Consider the following 18,462-nt stretch of genomic DNA (forward strand, 5'->3'; position numbering starts at 1 on the left):
TCTACATGATATGCTGGCAATACCCAAAGTAGACTGCTACATCTTATAGTCCCGCTCTGGGGAAGCCATAAAGGAAAATTATGGAGTTATATCTTCTCAGTAGGCATGATTCCAATCAGATATGATTATTTGCCTTGCCTGGAAGGAGAGATTGCCAGAGTGACCTCTACTGTTTCATAAGTGGAGGCTGATAGTTTTGCTAGATGGTGAGGGGCTTTCTTTAACTCCAAAAATACAGAACACCAAAGGCTGCTCCTTATTCTCTCCTTTTCTATGATGGATTATACCTTCCACATTACTGTACCCCTCTGCCTGTCATCTTCACTGCTGCCCATGTTTCATTAACTAGAAAGTTACAGAATGAATATAGATAAGGATGAATATAACATATATAGAGAGAAAAAATTGTAGAGACAGATGAGGAAGTAGTAAGTTGTTTACCTTACAAAACTTTTCATACAATAAAACATTTGCTATTGGTTTTCTAATTGATGCAAGTGTATATCTTTGAAGAATAGGCAAGTAGTGGAAGAAGTAGAAATTTACTTTTTTAATATCTGAACCTATTTTATCTCTGGTCTCATCCACTCTTTAGCTAATCAAAACATCTTCTACAGTCTAGAATAAGACTGATATATTTTTCATATCTATGCACTTTCAAAATTATTATGTTTAAATATGGAGAAAACAAATTAATTCTAGAAATATTGCAATTTAGTCCAAAAGTCAAGGCTACTTCTCCAATACCAAGGGTTTTAATTAAGTATTTTATCTAGCAGTGTACATCTTAGAAGCTGAAAGAACTGGAGGCATGTGCATGAATAGTGGTAGAGGTAAAAGGGACTTTATACCCAACAAAGATCAGACATGAGGGTAAGGAACCAGGATAAAATGTCTGCCTTCAAATATTTAAAAATAGTCACAAGATGTAAAGTATCAGAAGGTGTACCTGCATATTAATTAATAAATTCGATGAAACTAAAGTGTAGATTCTGATTCAATACCAAAAAAAAAAAAAAAAAGACTTGCACAAAAGAATTATTCAAGCAGAGGCTAGATAATCAATAATCATGAGTTTTAGGAAAGGGAACCCTACATTGATGACAAGTTTGATCTATTCTATATAATAACCTTAAATCTTGCCAATGTTTTAATTTTAGGAGAAAATCAACTCCTCTGAAAAAGAAAATTTCTTTTCCAATCTGTAACACCATCTTTTTAAAATGACAGTTACTGAAATAAAGGATTTTATGAATAAAAAATGTCAAATGTAATATTAGAAGGCTTTTTTGGCTAATTAATAGGCAAAAAGGCATTCTCAGAAATTCCTCTAGGCCAAATGATGTACAGAGAAATTTTTCTGTAATATACCCAGAGCCAACTAATATATAACACAGCTCTGACTCACATGGTAGAAGGCAGTCTTACTTGGCAGAGAAACTCCACACTATGGGAAGAATCACAAGGTTTAACCATATTACAGATTAAAGGTTTCTCTTAAAACATGCTAAAAGAAATATTTTGAAGAGCTCACTTTCTGGATATTGAATGCTTAGACACTGGAAGTACTTACAAATATCATATATCAGTTTTTCTTCAGAGAGTTCAAGACCCAAGGGTCTAATTATGGTCACTTGAATTATGATGTCTGATAATTAATTCCACACATATTGTTTTGTCCTCTTAAGTTTTCTATCTGAATGCAAGCAAAACAAATGAATAAGAAAAAAAATCAGTGATTCAGAATTCTCTTACAGTCAATCTACACTAATAGCAGGAGATATGTCTACTGTGTGAGTAAACCAGGGTGGGTTTCTCATACATAGCCTCCCAAAATGCACCATCTCTTGAATTATACAGATTGTTATCAAGTACTTAATAACTTTACTTGACAGTAAGCGAAGAAAAAATGATTCCTACCCTCTAACATTCTAAATATCTATCATTCACACTTAGCAACCTTGGCAGAAACCTTTCATTGGCTGTCTTTTTCCAAGCTCCCATTCTTTTCCAACTGACTCCCCACTCTACTCCACTTTTCCTCTATTAGTTCTTTCACTGCCTTCAAGATTATCTATGTTCAATTATGAGTAAATCACCTATACCCTCCATTTTCACTGGTATACTTTTTCCAGTCCTTCTTAATCAGACAATACCACATACCAGAAACCTCAATAAACATTAATCTTCACACTATGTTCAATACAACTGTCAAGGAGGAAAGGTTTTACACAATTTGTAGTCTTCATCATTAAGCAACCACCAGTTTTGACAGTTATCTAATGATTTCTAGTATATATTTGGCCTGAATTTCTTTATTTCTCCAGTTCTCCTCCTACCTCTGACTCCGACTACACAATTTTTTCTCTTTCTAGTCCTTCTATATTATGCCTCATATCTCAGTCTTATTTTCTCTTCTCTTTATACATTATGTCGTATTAATGTCATAGCTTCAACTCACATTTTGGTTAGAAGCCTCTCACATTTAAATAAACTGTCTAACTCCTATCTCAAACTCCAGATCTCCACCTCCAACAGTCACGTGAATCTACCATCTTCTCCAACCAGCACCTTCTTCTTCTCTGTCTGTTAATTTGATCCAGTTGTCTCTTGATCACATGGGCAGAGTAACCCAAGGTTGAGGCTTGATTTCTCCCTCTCTCCTCTCTTCAACCACTCATCAAGTTCTATTTATCCATTCTTACTGTTACATCTGTTCCTTCCTTCCATCTCTAAAACACCTCAGTAGTTCCAGTTACTGCCTACCACAATTATCATTGCTTACTACTTGGGTTCCCTTCCTCCAGTTCATCTCAAATCCCTTCAGTCCTGCACATCACATCCAGATGAAACAGTTCCTGCTCAGTAATGTTGATGGCTCTCTGTTGCCTACTAAATTCATTTAAAACCTCTATCTTAACACTAAAGGCCCTAAGTGTCCTATATCTACCTACCAAACCTCACATCCAACCACTAAACAAATATGCATTGATTTCCTGCTTAAAGTTTTTCAATCATTTCCCATTGCATAAAGAATGCAGAGGGTAAGGGTAATGCTTCTTTTTCACTCCTCTAGTTTTCTAAACACTCCAGATCTTTTAACCTACTCCTTAATCATCCTCGTTGAAGTAGTATTCATTTTCTGATTGTAAAGTTTGAGAAAGCTCAGTTCCCTCCTCTTCTTTCTCAATGGGACTCAGAGAGCTGACATTTTTCTCTGCTCCTCCTTGTAATAAGTTTCGTAAAAGCAGGGCTCTGTGGGTGGTGACCTATACTGTGCATGACCATCCCTGTGACTAGGTAAGTAAGTCTGCCTAATTCTGAACTTCAGTAAGAAGTCCACTGTTATCATACATCCATGTCACTTTCTCCCATATGAGTTTTATCATTAATAGAGTTGATGTTTAGTTCCGCTGACTCCATTTTAATATTCAACTGATTTATAACTAAAGCAAGAAAAACAAAGATGCCATTTACAGGCCTCCTTGGGAGTCCAAGACAATTCATGTTTCTTATTCTGCCCACCTTTTGGCATCATCCTGTCACTCTCTACATGCATTCTATACACTTGCCATGCTACTTGTAATTTCCCAGATGTGCCTTCTTGTTTTCACCACCAGAACTGTTAACATGCCATTTCCCCAGCTTGTGGAACTCTTCCAAACTCCTGCCTTTTATTAAAAAGCTTGAAGACAATTTGAATTTTATTACCTTTAAAAAACCATCCTTGATATTTCCAGGAAACAAATACAACTTTGGCCCTACTGAAAAGCCCACCAAGTTTTATAAAGGGTACATATCGTATTTAGTACGTCAAACTATACAGGGGTGATTCAAGTTCCTCTGAAAAGCTGTCACCGAAAAACACTTTGCTGTACATTCTCTAGATTCAATATGCCTATACCCTCAAAAAGTATATTACTGTGCAAGTCCAACAGTTAAAAGTTGAAATAGGACTCAGATTTAATAAGATGTTTTTAGCCAGAGAATCCAGAAATATCTGAATCCTGCCCCAGACCACGGGGAATATCCCTTGCCATAAGGTTCCTAAGGAAGCAGACCATAGGGAATATTGGCAAAGGAAAAAGAAAGAGAAAAAAAAACCTTTACTATTAGGCATGCATTGGGCCCTAAACTCAAATGAAGACTATAATAGTGAGTTATAATTTACTGTGTATTATGCTAGAGACCTAAAGAGCCTCTGAGTCCAAACTGGAACCTCAGATCTTATCTCTCTCTTATCAGCCACATAGAGGAAAAGACAGAAACAAGATAAGTCTGAAGGAGGCCTTGAGTCTGGTGAAGACTAGCATGAAGATACACATAAGGAGACATTTGCCTAGAGAAGGTATTGCAGGTTTTGAAACCAGATGAAATCCCCCAGTCAGTGAGTGAAATAGGAAAGAAAAGATCAGGACTGAGCCCCAAAGAGACAAAGAAGCACCACCTTAAGACTCAGTATCCAGAAGGAGGAAAACAGGGAGTAAATACTATCCTTGAAGCCAAGAGGAAATTAAAAAAAAAATACTTCAAGGAGTATATATTCTATTATTCAAATTCTACTATTGAGTCAAATAAGATGAAGACTGAGAAAAGCCAACTGGGTTTAGCAGCATGGAGATCACTAATGACTTCAAATACCCAGTGTAGATGACAGAAGTCCCAGCTTCACTACTGACAAGCTATGTGACCGTGGGCAATATTCAATTTTTTTGTCTCTCAAAACATGATGAGGAGATGATGATGATAACAATAATTCCTGGTTCAAAGTGGTATTATGCAGATTAAATACATATTAAATGCTCAACACAGCACCTATCACATTGCAAACTTTCAGATATTATCTATTAGTCCTGGGAGAGTAAGCAGAGGTCAAAGGCAAACCAATATCTCTTGCTCTTACTTCTCAAACGGGCACTATGAGATATTCCACAGTTGTTGTGCCACATCCATCAAACTCCTTCTTCGGCTTCTCAACTCTTCTTTTCTCTTCCCCTCCCTAATTCTTAGAAGTTATCCTCTCCAATATAGTTATTTATTTGCAAAATTAAAGTTTGTGGCATTTCCATGAGTCAAAGCAACATGTTTTCTAAGTAGCTTCACTTGCTTTTTAAACAAATATATTTTGGTACAAGAAATGAAGAAGCCAAACATCTCTTTTTCATCTAAAACCCAAACCCCAAGGTACTACTACCATCCTCAACAGTTTTCAGTTAGTGCCGAATTCATATGCACACAGTAAATATGCATATGCAGTAACAGTGCAGTATGTAGCCTCCAAATTTATTGTACCTAATAAAACTGTGTGTTGAAACAGTCCTATCTGTCCACAGTATGTCTATGGTAGAACGCTGGTGACCTAATAAAAAACTTTAATTCCCATTTGACATTCTTCATAGTAGTAATCCCTGTGCTGACAGGTGGCTAGTAATTTCAAACGTAATTATGGAGATAATATCTGCAGATGTTTGGGTATGTACTACAAATTCTTGTAAATGGGTACCGTAGGAATATGTGGAAAATGATAGCTAATATAACTTTTACTATAAAGAGACACATTCTCCTCAGGCACATCTGGAAGACCTTGTATGTGAAAGAATTAGAGGTGGGTAACAGGGACCATGCAGAGAACCTTGGCACTTCAGAAGTATATACGGCTTCACAATGTCAGCAAGACATTGATTTGGTGCAAGGATTCTAAGTTTTCACCCTACATCACCTCCCTCTTGGGCTAAACTTCAGGACAGGAGCCAGATGGATAATTCCTCCCTTTTCTTTTTCCAACAAAAGGAACAAACTAAGACAATATATCAAGTTTATAACTGGTAACAAAAGTCAATGGGTGTGCATGGATATATTTTCTTCCTACAAGCATTCTTTAAATGAAATGTTCTGCATATAGCTGGAACGTAGCTGTTGGTTATTCAGATTCTCAAATGATGACAGTCTCAAAAGGCACAAGTATTATTTGTCAGCAGCTGCATTTTGCTAAACAAATTTAAATAATGCCTATTTACACAAGGAGCACAAGGTATTGTCCAAAGGCAGCTTCCCACTAGTTCTAATTCTATCTGACATTATTTCTTAAATTATGAAATGCATCAGCAGACTACATTTCTGCCATGGTTAAATTATTAAATGATGACATAATCCATGTAAGATGTGTGGATGAATGCATTATACATACACATAGTTTATCCTCCAGTGTTCCCATGTTTCTTGAACTATCTCTATTTAAAGATCATACTTTTGACTTTTGTAAAATAGCTTTGTCTATAATAATGCCTTGCAGTCTATACTAGAAATCATAACTGAAATAAGATATTTAAACATTTATTCTTTGTATTTTAGCACTAAATTCTATTTAAAATAGTCATGGCCTTTGCTAACAATATTCTTTACAATTTCAAGTCAAAAATTACTAACTCAAATGGTTTAATTACTCATAACTGCCAGTTCTTTTTCAGAGATGTTAAATATTATCAATTACATTACTATGGAACTTTGTGAAGCACTTTTCCACTTTTCATTATTTAGGTTTCACTAAAATCTAGTGAAATAGCTAGGGTTGAGGATTTTGGTTTCATTATCCATGAAACTGAAGCTAAGGAAAACAAAACAGCTTTTTGTATCACATGCCTAATACACACACAAACCAGGAAACATCAGCTGAGATCTGGTTCTTAGCTGATCACTTCTGACCACTCATGAAGATTCTGCAACAACAACAACAAAAAGTCACAATCTAAAAGACAGATTTCACCTTCAAAATGCTCAGCTCTTTCTCATAGCTATTCATATTGTTTAATACACACATTGTGTATTAAAGAATTAACCTTACTCAAAGAGACATCAGCTTTTGTCCTCTTTGGCCAGGAGGTGATCTCTAGGAAGAATGTCTTTGCATACTTAGAGCCTTGACCCGCTTAACAGTCTAAAAATGTGAATTATGAGGAGGGGTTTGGGCCATGTAGTAACCACACTACCTCCAGGAGGGATGGCAATGAAAAATCAACCATATGGGCAATAAACCATGGAGCCCAAATAAAATCTGGACACTAAGGCTCAGGAGACCTTCCCTGGTTAACAATACTCTGTGTGTATTATCACACATCATTGTTGAGAAAGCAATGCTGTCCATGACTCCAGGAAGAGAGGACAACTGGAAGCTCTGTGTTTGGAACCCTCCTGGACTCTGTCCCATGCACTTCTTCCCTTGGCTAATTTTAATCTGTATCCTTTCACTGTAGTAAACCACAACTGTTAAGTATAATGGCTTTCAGTGAGTTCTGTGACTCCTAGAAAATTTTTGAAGCTTAAGGAGAACTTTCTTGATAACCCCGAAACTTGCAATTAGTATCAGAGGTGAGGGTCGTCTTGTGGACTACACTCTCTACCTTTGCAGTTGGCTAACTACTTACTTTCAGATGAATGTAATGTTTCTCCATATGATCAACTGGTTAGTCCTTACCTTGAAATGAAACCCACTTTAATTTCACCAGGAAAATGTGATTTATTATAAAATTTTTTTTTGAGAATTACCAAGATTTTGACTACCAATACAGAAAAGAAGCACTCAAATGTAGTATACAGTGTTTTCTCTCTCAACAGTAGTCTACTGTCTTTGCTGTGATAAAGGAAACCCAAATTACAATATAATGCCCAATGTTGTGTATGTACAATAGCTTTTTTCTCTCTGTTACAACTAAATAAAGCCAACAAGGCCATGTGTCATTTCCCCCGGTAAAGCACTAAATCAGTTTTTTCAGAAAATTTTGAGCAGCACAAGTCAACCAAATTAGTATTTAAGCCCCTAAAAACACTGGGAAAACAAAGAAACCAATACCCATATGTAAAACAAAGTTAACTTGGAAAGTGCATAAGTCAGTTCATTAAGTTTTACATATTACTTGAGCACAGAACTCCAGGACCTACATTGCACATGCATCACTAATTCCTCTTTTTCCAATAAGAAGAGGTGAAATAAGATCTTTAATCCCTTAAGAACCTGGGTACTTTAAACATCTTTGTCAACAGAGTTTCTTATTACAGTAAACATTGAATATTCTTTTAGGTTTTAGAGTGTGCCAGAAATATAATCTTTTTTATTGGAAGGATACCTAAAATGAAGAAACTGGGAGAGAGATTTACATCTCCTGGAAGATACTACTGAGATTCCTAAAATTTCCTCATTGAGATTTTAATTAAAGGGAAAACCTTTATACAGTTAACAGGGCATGGCTGTGCCCAGAGATTAGCCCTCTCTAATTTGCTGCTATGGAAAGCACTGCTTTGGCCTTGTACCGTAATTTCTTTCTTGAATTGAAAGTTTAAAAAAGAAAAAAAAAGGAAAAACCTTTTAAAGAAGAATCTCTTTTCCCAGTTGTCCCAAAATAATAATAAAAGCAAAGTTTCTCTAATTATTATTAGTCTAAAAGAAAACTAATTTAAATATAGCAGAGGGAAGAACACTCCCAAACTCATTCTATGAGGCCACCATCACTCTGATACCAAAACCAGACAAAGATGTCACAAAGAAAGAAAACTACAGGCCAATATCACTGATGAACATAGATGCAAAAATCCTCAACAAGGCACTAGCAAACAGAATCCAACAGCACATTAAAAGGATCATACACTATGATCAGGTGGGGTTGATCCCAGGAATGCAAAGATTCTTCAATACACGCAAATCAATCAACATGATACACCATATTAATAAATCAAAGGAGAAAAATCATATGATCATCTCAATAGATGCAGAGAAAGCTTTCGACAAAATTCAACACCCATTTATGATAAAAACCCTCCAGAAAGTAGGCATAGAGGGAACTTTCCTCAATATAATAAAGGCCATATATGAAAAACCCATGGCCAATATCATCCTCAATGGTGAAAAACTGAAACCATTTCCACTAAGATCAGGAACAAGACAAGGTTGCCCACTCTCACCACTATTATTCAACATTGTTTTAGAAGTTTTAGCCACAGTGATCAGAGAAGAAAAAGAAATAAAAGGAATACACATTGGAAAAGAAAAAGTAAAGCTGTCACTGTTTGCAGATGACCTGAAACTATATATAGAGAATCCTAAAGATTCTACCAGAAAACTACTAGAGCTAATCAATGAATTTGGTAAAGTAGCAGGATACAAAATTAATGCATAGAAATCTCTTGCATTCTTATACACTAATGATAAAAAATCTGAAAGTGAAACTAAGAAAACACTCCCATTTACCATTGCAACAAACAGAATAAAATACCTAGGAATAAACCTACCTAAGAGGACAAAAGACCTGTATGCAGAAAACTATAAGACACTGATGAAAGAAATTAAAGATAATACAAATAGATGGAGAGATATACCATGCTCTTGAATTGGAAGAATCAACATTGTGAAAATGACTTTACTACCCAAAGCAATCTACAGATTCAATGCAATCCCTATCAAACTATGACTGGTATTTTTCACAGAACTAGAACAAAAAATTTCACAATGTGTATGGAAACACAAAAGACCCCGAATAGCCAAAGCAATCTTGAGAACGAAAAATGGAGCTGGAGGAATCAGGCTCCCGGACTTCAGACTATACGACAAAGTTACAGTAATCAAGACAGTACGGTACTGGCACAAAAACAGAAATACAGATCAATGGAACAGGATAGAAAGCCCAGAGATAAACCCAAACACATATGGTCACCTTACCTTTGATATAGGAGGCAAGAATATACAGTGGAGAAAAGGCAACCTCTTTAATAAGTGGTGCTGGGAAACCTGGACAGCAACATGTAAAAGAATGAAATTGGAACACTCCCTAACACCATACACAAAAATAAACTCAAAATGAACTAAAGACCTAAATGTTATGCCGGACACCATCAAACTCTTAAGAGGAAACCATAGGCAGAACACTCTGTGACATGAATCACAGCAAGATCCTTTCTGACCCACCTACTAGAGAAATGGAAATAAAAACAAAAATAAACAGATGGGACCTAATGAAACATAAGAGGTTTTGCACAGCAAAGGAAACCATAAACAAGACCAAAAGACAACCCTCAGAATGAGATTTGCAAATGAAGCAACTGACAAAGGATTAATCTCTAAAACATACAAGCAACTCATGCAGCTCAATATCAAAACAACAGGCAACCCAATCCAAAAATGGGCAGAAGAGCTAAATAGACATTTCTCCCAAGAAGATATACAGATTGCCAACAAACACATGAAAGAATGCTCAACATCATTAATCATTAGAGAAATGCAAATCAAAACTACAATGAGATATCATCTCACACGAGTTAGAATGGCCATCATTAAAAAATCTACAAACAATAAATGCTGGAGAGGGTGTGGAGAAAAGGGAACCCTCTTGCACTGTTGGTGGGAATGTAAATTGATGCAGCCACTATGGAGAACAGTATGGAAGTTCCTTAAGAAACTACAAATAGAACTACCATACGACCCAGCAATCCCACTACTGGGCATATACTCTGAGAAAACCATAATTCAAAAAGAGTCATGTACCAAAATGTTCATTGAAGCTCTATTTACAATAGCCAGGACATGGAAGCAACCTAGGTGTCCATCAACAGATGAATGGGTAAAGAAGATGTGACACATATATACAATGGAATATTACTCAGCCATAAAAAGGAAGGAAACTGAGTTATTTGTAGTGAGGTGGATGGACCTAGAGACTGTCATACAGAGTGAAGTAAGTCAGAAAGAGAAAACAAATACTGTATGCTAACACATATATATGGAATCTAAAAAAAAAAAAAAAGAAAATGGTCAGAAGAACCTTGGGGCAAGACAGGAATAAAGATGCAGACCTACTAGAGAATGGACTTGTGGATATGGTGGGGGGGAAGGGTAAGCTGGGACAAAGTGAGAGAGTGGCATGGACATATATACACTACAAATGTAAAATAGATAGCTAGTGGGAAGCAGCTGCATAGCACAGGGAGATAAGTTCGGTGCTTTGTGACCACCTAGAGGGTGGGATAGGGAGGGTGGGATGGAGGGAGATGCAAGAGGGAAGAGATATGGGGACATATGTATATGTATAACTGATTCACTTTGTTATAAAGCAGAAACTGACACACCATTGTAAAGCAATTATACTCTAATAAAGATGTTAAAAAATAAATTTAAAAAATTAAAAATAATAAATAAAAGTAGACGAATTTAAGATCTCATATATATCCAATCTACTAGAGATGGTTCAGTCATCCAAACAATAATACTATTTCATTTATGTTTTCCTTGTTATCAGAGAACATGTTATACACATTCTTATGAAAGTTTTGGTATTGAGTAAACAATTGTATTATATCACGCCTTTTTAAGTAATGCAATTTTGATTTTTTTCAAGAGGCAGTGATTGATAATATTGACTGATAAGCTATAAAACAGTACTTAAAGAGGAGACATCAAAATTTTATGATACTCTAAAAGAGTCCAAGAGGCATCGGAAAGAATTTAGCCCACACTTAAATGTTGCTTGTTCTCTTTCAAATTGATTTTTCTCTTATTCTGCAAAAAAAGGGAAAAAATTGATCCCAAACTAGTTAACTGTCTTCAATATCAGCTGGAGCATATACAAAAGAACTAAACAGGCAACATTTCTTGACTAAAAAAAGGGAGGTCTACATCAGTAGCATTTATACTGTTATTACATAGAGGTTCAAGTCAACCTGCTATAATCACAGCAAAGGGGATAAGATTTTACACTCATGAGCACAAATGTTTCTCTTTATAGGCCTTTTGTTTTACAGACTCATGAATCTGTGAGAAACAACAGACTTTATGAGAATTATCCATGGGAAAATGTTCATGAATCTTAGTAATGGCCCAGTTATCATCTCATCAGCATCACATTGAATTTCATTGCAAGGCCAAGGTTAGTGACTTCCTACTGGAACTACAGTTAACGAAACTGGAACAAAAGGCCTTCATGTCTTTCATTAGAAAATCATTTCTCTCAAAATCTTTCCTCACAAGCTTTTCATCCTCTGCTATCCTCTTTTCACATTTTCTTTTTTCCATGTAGCAAATCCCTGCTCTTTGTACAAGACTCACATCAAATATCACATCCTCTCTGAAGCTTTCCCTGACAAAACCTTGCCTCCTCCCATAAAGTCATCATACCATCCTTAGTACTCCCTTAATACTTGGTGCCTAGTTCCATTAGCACTTACATCTCTATATTGCAGTTATTTGCTACACCTTTTTGATTTTTGTATACTCAGCACTTAGCAGAGCTACACAGTAAGCATTCAGCCAATATTTATGACATTAATATTTAAATAGATGAAAGAAAGAAAACAGTACCCCTGAGATCATGGTTAGTTTTATTTATAATTATACCCTGTAAACACTGATAGCCATGAACATTAATATGAATTACAAAAATTTTCATGAATCTAAAATAGAAGTTAATAGAATTTTAAGTAATCTCTGCTGTAAAAAACCACATAGCAGTATTAAATTCCTACTTATAACAGAACAATACTGACCACATACAAAGACATGTTTCTTCCATCCTCAAATTATTCAGTATCCAATATCATTTTAATAAGTCCTGATTATAATCCAAGTGGCACATCTGACCTAATTACCTGAAAAAAGTATGGTCAGCATACGAGGAAGAAAAAGTAGGTGAAATATTCAGTGGGAATGGTCATCTTACACAATCATTCTTATTGAACACAAGTTTTTGGATTCTTAGATTATGCCAATACTGAAACCACATCAAAAACACAGTCCTGTTTCACAGACTCATAGAATCACTGAACCACTGACTTTGAGAGAGGAGACTGCAAAATGAGAATATCAAAATGCATACAGGGCTTCCCTGGTGGCGCAGTGGTTGAGAGTCTGCCTGCCGATGCAGGGGACGCAGGTTCATGCCCCAGTCTGGGAGGATCCCACATGCCGGGGAGTGGCTGGGCCCGTGAGCCATGGCCACTGAGCCTGCACGTCCGGAGCCTGTGCTCTGCAACGGGAGAGGCCACAACAGTGAGAGGCCCGCTTACCACACACAAAAAAAAATGCATACAAATATTTACAACGTGAGTTAAGCCTCCTTTATTTTACAGATAAAAATACTGATGCCCAGAGACACTAAATGACGTATAGATCACCATCCTTATTGACTCTGGTTCACGTTATAGAAAGGATACCAAGATAGCTTGAAAGGTCCAGTTAACATTTTTATTCTGCCATATCCCATAAAAACCTCTGGGCATGAAGCTTTGTGGCTACCATGTATACATACATATAAGAAGGGCTGAGTTCCTTAATATTGGATACAGCAGCTCCCACATAATAGAATGCTGACATTCTAATAGGAGTACCTTCCTCAGGAAGATATGGAAAATAATTGAGCTTATGGGATAACAAGGCAAAGTTTGGGTGCTGGTAACTTATTCTAATTTTTTTCTAAAATAGTTCTATTCCTACAGTAATATCTCATTTATATGTTTATTTAGCCTCATTTACTGCAGACTGCACTACCTGCCCTAACCAGTCATCTCACAAATACAAGCATCTATCATCAGGTTTACTAAAATAAGAGTTTTCACTTAGTCAAAACCCATCCATTGAAAAAGCCATTTCAAAGACTTATCCTTTCTAATAATAGGTCAGAAACAGTAAATGGTTCTTGGGAGGGTGGGGAGGTAGTTTCTGTTTGTATGTTGATGATTGCTTAATTCCCTAAAGATTACTCTTCAGTATCTAGCAATGTTTTTCCTGTAGTATTTGAATATTAATGAAAATTACCTGTGGAACTGTCAAAGAAAAATTGCAGCAAACAAGTTAAACAACAAAGAAGATTTTATTCACGACTATTACAGTAGGGGGGAAAGACTGAACTCATCTGGGCTGAAATAAAAGGCAGGAGAGTATTTAAGCCCTGTGGTGAACTAACAGAAAATCACTAGAGGACATTACTGGGGAGGTTGGTCAATGTGATTAGACCATCTGTGCTGCTACTTGGTGCTCAATGAAATTAGATTCCTACCCTCCCACACAGTCTGAGAGATAGGGGTGCTCTTTCTTGATGATAGTGATTTATACATACTTACTTAATTTTTTTTTTTTTTTTTTTTTTGGCTGTGCCGCAAGACTTGAAGGACCTTCCCAACCGGGATTGACCTGGGGCCATGGCAGTGAGAGCGCACAGTCCTAACCACTGGACCACCAAGGAAGTCCCAATGATTACATTTAAAGGGGATGGTCTTCGGTCCCTGAGAAAGACATTCCTGGACTGTCAATTTTACAAGAGGCCGGGAGAAGATATACATCTCAAAGAGTTCAAGAATGAATTTACAATTACAAATTTTCTAAAGTAAATGCTTCAAAAAAAGGGAGATAGGGGCCTATATCAGAATGAAACAAATCTAGAGGTAAGTCAAGCTGAGTGTAATTAGGTGTTCTGGGTCAATACCAGCCAACCTACAAATTCCTGATCCCAGTCATTCTTATTCAACAGGCCCTGATGTGGGCCCAGGAAATTTTTAACAAATATTTTAGTGGTTCTCATGCAGGAGTCCCATGGAACGGCTAACAGGTTTCAATTCTTATCAGTTGGTTGGCTTGTTTAAGCTCTGTGTTAATACAGAGAAAATATTCAGGTTCAGAAAAAGGGCCATGATCTGGTGAACTGGTGACATCTGCAATAAGCAAAGGATGGGCATGGATAGGGTCTTGTAGGCATGCTGTGTAATTTCTACCCTCACTGGATGCTTCCCTAATGGTGCAAGTCCCATCACTAACCACTTAACTATTTCATTAAAAAAAATAAATAAATCTTGTAAAGTCTGTTTCCTGAATGACCCAGTGCTTCAAGTTACCCTGGAAATACTGCAACTTTAAAGAGAAGCTATGTGGCTTAAAATGGCTTGGATAGCACAGAAAAATTTTCATTTGTAAATGAAAATTAAGGAGCCTATTACTTTATAGCTGTTTCAGGAGATACTAGAATATACTGATACATTTCCTCCAAAGTGCAAGACAAGTTATTGAATGTTGAACCCACCTACTATTTAAAAAGAGGTATAATGCTTCATGGGTCTGTTTGGATTTTGGAAGTAATATATACCATATTTGAGCACACTGCTCAGACCCATTTATCAGTTAACCTCAAAGGCTGCCAGTTGTAAGCAGAGCCTAGAGCAATAGAAGGCTTTGCAGCAGAACCAAGGTGCAGTACAGGTGGTCACTTGGACTTTATGACCAGCAGATCCAATGATACTCAAAGCTTCTGTGGCAAATAACGATGCCGAATAAAGCCTCTAGCAAGATCTCAAAGGAGAATTATAGCACAGAATGCCCAGATTTTAGAACAAACCCATGCATTCTTCTCTAGATAAATATTCTCCCTTTCAAAAACAGCCCCTGGCTTATTGCTGGGCCCTGACAGAGGTCGTATTCCTAACTATGGGACATCAAGCGACCATATGACTTGAGATGTCCATTGTGAACTAGTGTTCTAGTGTTATTTGACCCCTCCAATCACAATGTTAAGGTGATGTAGCAAATCATCGTCAAGTGAAAATGGCATATAAGTGATGGGGCTTGCCTGGAAGGCAGGAGTTAGTTGCAGTGAGCAGGTGGCTCATACCTGTATGTCACCTACTCCTGCTTTGTTGTCTCTTCTCCCCTAATCCACACTCAGTGCCTCATAGGAAATTAGTTTGATCATTTGAATGAGGAAGAAAAAACCTGGTTTATAGGCAGTTGTGCATAGTATGCTGTCACAACCTGCAAATGGACTGCTATATTTACACACCCATCCAGCAATGCTCTGAAAGATAGTGGTGAGGTAATCCTCCCTATGAGTAGCACTTCAAGTAATTCACCTGGTTTTCCACTCTGTATGGACTGAGAAATGCAGATCTAAAGCAGTCAGTAACTAGCTGTTTAGCTGAATAGTCAGGGCATTTGAAACAGCAGCACTAGAAGATGAAAGACACGAAGGACTAGAGAAAGAGTAGCTGGGAGGACCTCTCAGAATGAGCCAGAGAGTCACTATATTTGTGTTTCATGTGAATGCTCAAAAAAGAGCATCACATGCAGAGGAGACTCTAATAAGCAGGTAGACAGATGACATGCTTTATGGATGTCATTCAGCCTCTTTAATTAACCATCTAAGTGTTTGCTTAAAAAGAAATGTAGAAAGAGCCTCAATAACAGAAATAGAAGCTACAAATAGACTCAACGCCATGAAATTTCACTCTCTAAGGCTTATCTGTCTATTAATTTTGAGTATCTACCTTTCCAACAACAGAGATGAAGGTTGAGTCACCAAGATGTCACTATTCCCTGAGGGACTCAGTCAGCAACTGGGTGGCAAATTTAATATTAGACTCTTTGCATCAGTACTACTACTGACGCAAAGTAGTACATGGTTTGTCCTCACTAGCATGGACATATTCTAGACTCGAATTTGCTTCCTTAGTCTATAATTCTTCTGCCAGCAGCAACATCATTAGACATACTGAATGCCTTATTCACCATCATGGTACTGTGCACAACATTGCTACTGACATGGACTCATTTAACCACCAAGGACATATGACAATGGACTTGTGTGATGAATTCACTGATCCTAATACTACTTACCTCATTATCCAGAAGCACCTAGTATAGTAGAATGGTGGAATACCCAACTGAAGCCTGACTTACGGCACCAGTTGGAGGAAAACCCTCTCAAAGAAATGAATTCTATTTTACAGAATGCTAAATATACTTTGAGTCAACTGTTTCTCCCATAATTAGAATATATGGATTTGAGAATCAGACGGAAGAAGCGAGAGTGACTCCTTTCACTATTACACTAAATAATTCACTTGCAGAATTTTTACTTTTGAACTCAGCAATTTTGAGTTCTGCTAGCTTGTAAGTCTTAATTTCCAAGATATAAATTATTCTACTGGGAGAAGCAACATTGGTTTTATTGAATTGAAAGTTGAGACCACTTATTTTGAGCTCCTCATGATATTAAACCAAGAGACAAAGATAAGGATTACTTTATTAGCTGGAATAATAGTTTCTGATCATCAAGAGAAAATTAGGTTACTGCTGAACAACGGGAACAGGGAAGACTATATTTGGAACCTAGAGAATTCTCTGAGACACCCATTAGAAATTCCACGTCCAATAGTAAAAGTTGACAGAAAATGATAGTAACTAAAAAAAATCTGGGTCACTGAGAATTCAGACACTTCAGGAAAAAAGATTTGGGTCACTCTCCAAGGCAAAGAACATTGACTTGTAGAGGAACTGGTTCAGGGCAAAGGAAGAATTTAAGGTAGTGTAAGAAGGATATAATAAACACCAATTATGTCCTTCTGACCCTTATAGAAATTAGAGTTGTAGTAGCTACTTTTTCCTCCTTTCCTGTTATTATTTTATATAAGGATTGTTGTTGCTGATTAACTTTCCAATTAGTCTTTGATTAAAGATTATTCAAACAGGACTATAACTAAATTGAGGAGTAACATCCTCCAGTGATGAATAACCTGCTTTTACCCTAAGATGGATACTGTAACTTCTGGAACATTGACCTCTCTTGGGAGAGAGAAAGAGCATCTTCCTTTATATGAAGGTTATTTGCATCTTGTTAGGTGATGACATTAAAATGATCATTGCTGTGTATGGAAATTCAAACACAGGTAGAAGGGTATCTATGGATGCTAAGTAGTCAAAGGAATAGACTATAGCTAGATATTAAGCTCCACACTTATATACTGTTTTGTAATGCTGGGACTAGGAATTAGCAAACCGTATTTCTCCTTCGCCAGCTGCTACTCTGTTAATAAAGTTCTATAGCAGAGACACTAAATTGGAAGGCAAAAAGAGAAGAGAATGGATTTGTTCCTCTTACTTTTCTTGCTCTTCTTGATAGTACCACTCCAGAAACTTCACTTCACCCCTGGCAGCAGAGCTGGTTCCAGCAAGAGTTGGTTCTAACCACAGTCCTAGAATCAGCCTTACCATATTATCTTAAATGTAACAGTATCAGGTGGGCAGCACCTTTCCCTAAGCAATCTGAGTCCCATTTCTACAAGATGCTTCCAAAGCAGCTGCATACCAACATCTTCTAAGATGTTTAGTTTCTAGGGTTCTGCAGTTATTGAGTTCTAAGAGTTTAGGTTCTGATAATTATAACTTCTTCCTTTGGTTTCCAAGGATGGTGGCTGCTTCCTGTAGTTATTACTTTTTTTTTTTTTTTTTTTTGCTGTATGCGGGCCTCTCACTGTTGTGGCCTCCCCCGTTGCGGAGCACAGGCTCCGGACGCGCAGGCTCCGGACGCGCAGGCTCAGCGGCCATGGCTCACGGGCCCAGCCGCTCCGCGGCATATGGGATCCTCCCAGACCGGGGCACGAACCCGTATCCCCTGCATCGGCAGGCGGACTCTCAACCACTTGCGCCACCAGGGAGGCCCAGTT

Source organism: Mesoplodon densirostris, chromosome 1 (assembly GCF_025265405.1).
Source record: "Mesoplodon densirostris isolate mMesDen1 chromosome 1, mMesDen1 primary haplotype, whole genome shotgun sequence".
Lineage (NCBI taxonomy): Eukaryota > Metazoa > Chordata > Mammalia > Artiodactyla > Ziphiidae > Mesoplodon > Mesoplodon densirostris.